At 42.7% G+C, this 6,209-nt stretch overlaps 1 protein-coding gene across 2 annotated transcripts in view; it reads right to left on the bottom strand.

The window, feature by feature from the left end:
* LOC135281231 (acyl-coenzyme A synthetase ACSM4, mitochondrial-like) overlaps positions 1–5,788 on the bottom strand; it is a 41,299-nt gene extending 35,511 nt beyond the window's left edge. For both annotated transcript variants that reach the window (XM_064389934.1, XM_064389940.1), the window contains exon 1: positions 5,317–5,788. The gene's annotated coding sequence lies outside the window, so the exon portion shown is untranslated. The remainder of the gene's footprint in view (positions 1–5,316) is intronic.
* Positions 5,789–6,209: the final 421 nt, after the last annotated feature.

The following is a 6,209-nucleotide window of genomic DNA, read 5'->3' as shown; positions in this document are numbered from 1 at the left end:
CAATTTTGCTTAAACAGTGGCTTTATTATTAATAAAACTTCTCTTCTTTAGAAAGGTGTGCATGCCATGGCAAACAGACCACGATATAAAATGACTCCATCTGAGCAAGATCTACAACAAGATTGCAACTGATTGCTCTCCAATCAGCCCTCTTGTTTTCAAAGGAGATTAACTGCTCCCAGAAAGAAGGGTCTAACACTGCAAAAAGCATACCTAGAGTGATCTTCAGAAAAAGTCATTGAAGCTAGGGGATGAGCCCCAAGGGCAGCAAGGAGCAGTTCATTATTTTTTTATTATCTAGTAATATAAAATTGCAGAAATAGAGATAAAATTTAATTCCAGTTAGAAAAATACCATAGCTAACACACAAAGTCACAAATGTGACTTACATTTTAGTTATGTGAGGTCCCTTAACCACATGTTAAAGTAGCAAGACAAGTGAAACTGCTGGACAATAGTAATTTCTTCCTGCAAGGACCAGATAAAGCAGAAATAATTCTGAAAATTTGAAACCTTTTCTTACACAATTAAGGAAGGAAGAACACTTATCGGAATTTCATTTCAGCAACAGGTGTTCAAAATCTCTGTTTCCAAATTGTTAATGTTAATAATCACTTTATTATGTAAGCAGGGGAAAAATGGGCAAAACTTAGAAAAGGAACACCAATTTGAGTGGAAGAAGGCTCCCACTGTTGAAGAATACAGCACTGAGAGGAAGCATGGAGACCTCCTAACCTCACCTGCCACACCAGTCAGCAAGAGAGGGACACTTTTAAAGTACTGGGCTCTTACATTTTATGATGGTTTGTTAAAAAGTGCAGTTCATGACAGGTGGCTTGTTTGCTATCCAGGTTGCAGCATGTAATTAAATAAGAACACTTTGAGATTTAAGGTGAATTATTAACTTCTTTACTTCACAGTTCTTGCAAATAAATAGGGCTCCACATGCACCACACCTCAGGAGGCTGTCAGCTGCTCTTCACTGGTGAGGAGGTAACAAAGAGATACAGAAAGGAAAACAGTTTATGTTGATTCCCCACAGGCACAGTTTAATCTCTGCTGGGACTGCAATTAAATCCACTTAATGGACGAAGATTCTTGTGGAAGCATGTTCAGTGCTGGACCACCATTCCTAGATATGGTCCAGCTGGGTTTTGCAGGTCTTTGACCTGGTTCTGTGAGCAGTTTACTGAGACAGTCTGAAATTGGTGAAGACCAGGGGCCAGATGGGCTCCACACACTCAGGTTTTCTGCCAGAAACATCACCTACATGAGGAGGAGGAGCTGAAAGATTCACAGGAAAACTACAGCTTAAAAGTCAGCACTGTAGAGGTGAGAGATGGGAGCCACAGCCGCGTTACTACTATCTGAAGAAAGATTCTTCTTTGAAGATGACAAGTTAAGTTTAATTCTCATGTTTTTAATGCACAGTAAATTTTTGATGGAACTTCAATACAGTAGAAACCAAATCATCCTGTCACTTAGTGGCATAAGGAAAAGATGGGATGGTTTTAAAGAGTTCAAGCTAAGTTTGCTGTGGGTGGAAGCTCCAGTTGGGTTGCAGTTGGCAGTAAGTGTTTCTCAGCACTCTTGTTAAGAGGACTTCATTTACAAATACCACAGAAACAATGACTTGTCAATTTGACCACTGAGGTGTACCAAAACTGACTCTCTGACACACTGAAGTCAGTTCTCCTCTGGATATCAAACACAAGTTCTCCAAGACACTCCCAGTGGGACTTTGGGCAAAGTAAAGTTGATCACTGCTGGATATTAGGTTTCATTTGACTTTCATTTAACATTGGGCATTCATTAACACACAGAAGCCTTAATTTGATATGCTGGGAGATCAGATTAGGAAGAGAACGAGACGAACTGAATCCCAAAGAGAGGGAAGTGTCAGTGTGCTTCCCTTTGCTGCTGGCAACATGATGAAATCTGAACAGCAAGCAGTGCCACCAGTATATTTTGACCAACTATTAAACACAGAAGCTATAATCTTTTAATTAGTTTCCTTCCAGAAAAATAGAGCAAGCAATGTTCAGCACCAGTCTGTATCTGCCAGATGGGTTTACCATTCAAGATAATGAAAAAAATTAATTTTCACTGCGTCTACCCACTGTACACAAGGCTCAATCCTCAAATTGCTATCTATCCTATTATGAGGTGCAAGATTACATTTTAATGAAAACATGTGACATCTCACCAATGATGTTCTCATTTTTGTTCCAGCCGCTCTCAGATGTGGTGTCAAGACAAGGGGCTGAGTGCAGACTCACATGCCATGAACTGACACATGACAAGAGTTGCAATTCTACTTCATAAAACGTGTGCTAAAAGCAATTCTACTTCATAAAACATGTACTAAAATCCTGTCTGAATCACATCTCTTCCTTGGTCAAAATTCTGCCTTGCTGACTGAGTTCCTCCAAGGCTCAGCCATGGCAGAAGGTGCCCATGGTGCCAAAGAAGTGGCCTGGCATGTTGCCTCATTCTCCCTCTGACCCCAGTCAGCTACAGAATATATTCCTGGAACAAAAATTTAGAAGTGCCACAAGGAGAATTGAGCCCTAAGTGTGTGAAATGCAATTGCTTCCTCAAGCTTTGCTAAATTAAACATTACTTCTTTCATTTTAGTCTAAACATGAAGTGAATCTGTTTAATTTTAAAGAGTACATCATTATAACCGTGCTTAGACATTCTAAATATTACTTAAAACCATAAAAAATTTTAAAAATCAATATTTATTAGCCAAACTTGTTTCTGTAAATGAATACCAATATTTTGAATGCCCCACTCACATGAATAATCTTCTCATGCTCATAAATAAGCCCTATCAATTAAGACAGACAGGACTAAGTAAAGAGATATGAATGCATACCAGCAATGGAGCTGCTTTAATCTGCACTGGTTATAAATAGGGAGCAGCAGAAGCAACATTCTCAGCTACAAATCTTAATTATAAAAAGCACCACAAAGTTTAATACAAAAAAGGGATAAACTTGAACTATCCTGAAGAAATGCTGACTTGTGGTTTTTATTCAGTGATAGCCTATTCTGCCTTAAAATACAGGCTTTGAGCACCTTGCAGATAGAAATTCATCTCATTTAGTTCTATTCTTAAATCCTAGAGAAGAAAAATGTTGTTCAGAATTGATAATCTTTCATAGATGCTCAGATGAACAGAAAAAAAATAATCAATTTTAATGACAACTATAATAATTCTTTTCCTCTTTACAACAGATTAATCCTAGCTTAATTTCCCTGGAATTACATTGAGCTGGCATTAGCATAACAGCAATACATTAAAAGGGATTAATACAAATACAAAACAAATGCAACAACTGTTCCAAAAAAATCCCCTTGATGGGTGGTAGTGGCATAATTGGTATAAATCAAAAGATCTGGCTTGGAGGTCAGAAACTCCTGTTGGTAAAAATAGATGCTTGAAGGCTGATGGGCTAATCAGGGAGAGGGGTCTAAAGCCAGTATTTCAGGCATTTCATTCAGAGAATTACATTGTCAAACTCATTAGGAAGTTTGACACTTGTGTTTCCTTTCTCCTGACAGCAGAGAGAGGAGAGTTTGCTCCAAGGCCACAAGGATTTCATGCAGATATATTAACAAAAAGGAGCAACTCACACATTTATAAAAATGTGCTTTTGTGTGGAGTTGGGCTAGTGGAAGTTACTCAGTTCAGAAATTTGAAAACCATGCTTGGTATAATCAGCTGTGACAGCAGCAAGGAGCCTGTGCTCATTTGCAACTTCACTGTGGGAAAAGCTTTAAACCCATTTGTCCCCTGGGCTTGTGGCCACGCTGGTGGAGCTGTGCTTCAGGAGTCTCACACAACTGTCAGTCATTCACCCAAGCTTGTGCCCAGCTCAGAGGGCTTCCAGGAGCACCTCACTGCTCCTGGTGCTCATTCACCACATCTGAGAGATGACACAGCTCAGGGGCCAAGCCAAACACAGCTGTGTCATTGGCTTTGGAGCAGGCAGCTCCAAAAACTGCTCCTCCTGGTGCAGCCCTGCTCCAGCAGGGTCACACATTGCCCAATGTGTCCTCAGCTCAGCTCGCAGTTTCTGAGAATCACCTTGGAAATATTTGCGTTCTGTGAAACATTGACAGAGCTGAAGCTGTGCCAGCGCTGCTGCCCGCTCCTCTCGCTGCTGAGCAAACATGCAGTGGCTGCTGCCTTTCCCCAGAGCCTGCCAGCTGCTGGGTGGGGAATTTACTGCACATGGACCCTCACTGTTCACACACTGGACCTGCATCAGCACTTCAACACCACACAGTGAACACAAACAGCTAAAGAATCATTTTCTTCCCCTCCCCAGGAAGAAACAACATGCTGTATTTCATTTGAGCTGTCCGGGACAAATGCATGTTACCAATAACTGCAAGCAGTGAATAATAAATATTAATAAGGCATTTAATTGGAATCCTGTTGAAAAGCACTTTCTCCAGCACAGCTGGCAAGAGCCCCCTTGAACAAATGCTGCCTTCTTGCCAAGTACAACACAGGTAGTCATAACTAGTCAGCAGAGGCTAAGGACATATGTGAACATCGTGGCTGAAGCCTGAGCTTTTCAAAGCATGTGTTTTATAGACTGAAGTAATCTGGGAATTCTGCCTAAATTTTCCTCCTCTGGCCTTGTCATTTTTGAGAAGAGGCTGTCTATTTCTTAACGCCCCCACCACATGCTAACAGAGTCCTGAGCTAAACCAGCACCCTGGGACAGCATTGTCTCCAGCCTCTAAATGCCAGGTCACATCACCAATGGTTGCCAGAAAAACAGTTCTTTTAGACCAATAACAGATAAAAGGGTCCATAAAAACTAGTTAACTATAATTTCCTTTCACTTAGTTTGACACTGGTGGGTCTCTGCCTGCCTTGCCTCACCCTCCTTGCTTCCAAAGCACTGCTATTTGCTGAGCCGGAAGAAAACCCACCTTCTTCCACATGCCCTGATCCTTTTCCTAAACAGCTCTTGGCCAAAGTCTTGTCACTTCAACAGACCAAGGTATTTGCCCAGAAATCACATTTGCTTGGAAGAGTCTGGGTTCATGGCAAAAACCTGTACCACTGTTGTAGCCTGGCTGCACACATGAGGTGTCTTTGGGAATACCTGGTTTTTAGTGTGGCAATTACAGTCTTTGTAAGGGCCAAGTGTGCGGTGTGACAGCTTTCTAACTGGCATTAAATACGTAGTCTAGTCTAAATTGCTTCTGTTCTAGTCCTTGATAATTTCCATGTAATCCTTTATTAAGACTTTGAAAGAAGAGACTGGACGCTTTTTAATGATCACTTACTTAATTGACGATCTTTGCTGTAGTTTTGTCTGTGTATTTTTCTACTTGAAACCCTTCAATGAAGGTGCTGTTTGACATAAGAATTGTTTGGACAATTTCCTCAGAGAACACACTGGTGTGGAAATTTGAAGGATGTGCTCCCCAGCAACCAGAGGAATTCATACAAGGCAAGGAAGATGGTCTTCTATGGAACACTCACTGGTGAAAGAGAACCATAATTTGCAATACATGAAAAGAACATCCCTTGTGATAAACGAATCACTTCACTTTGAAATTTTTCAATCTGAAATCTTCTCTTCCAATCAAGAGACCCACTGGGTTTCTTTGAACTGAACAAATTCTCATTTATCTTGAGAACACATGAAATACTTCCCCCAATATGTTTATTCTTCTGCAGCCTTCTTCCCACTAATTTATCCAAGCCTAGTACGACAACGTATTTCACTGATGTGGTCAAAGATGTGAAGTGAGGCCGTGTGCTTAGGCAGGCCACCCTGAGGGTGAAGGGCAGGAGCTCCGGGCCGTCACCGCGCGCCGGGCTCGGGCCCAGCGGAGCCGCCCGGGCCCGGGCCCAGATTCCCGCAGAATTCCACGGCTCCACCGCCACCTGCCGGGATGGCCGGGCATCCCAGCCCGCCTCGGGACCCGGGGACACGCCCTGGGCCGGGAACGGCACCTGCGGCGACGAACGACGGAACGCCTGGGAGAGAAAACAGCGCCCGGGCCACGGCACGGCACCCCGAGGGTCACGGGCACAGCCTGTGCCTCAGGGAGGACAGTGAGGGGAGACCTGCCGATCCCTTGAGCAGGATCTGCCGGATCCCTTGCACTGGATCAGCCGGATCCTTTGTACTGGATCTGCTGGATCCCTTGTATAGGATCTCCTGGATCCC

The sequence above is a fragment of the Passer domesticus genome, chromosome 15, assembly GCF_036417665.1.
Source record: "Passer domesticus isolate bPasDom1 chromosome 15, bPasDom1.hap1, whole genome shotgun sequence".
NCBI lineage: Eukaryota > Metazoa > Chordata > Aves > Passeriformes > Passeridae > Passer > Passer domesticus.
This window is presented reverse-complemented; position numbering and strand designations above follow the sequence as displayed.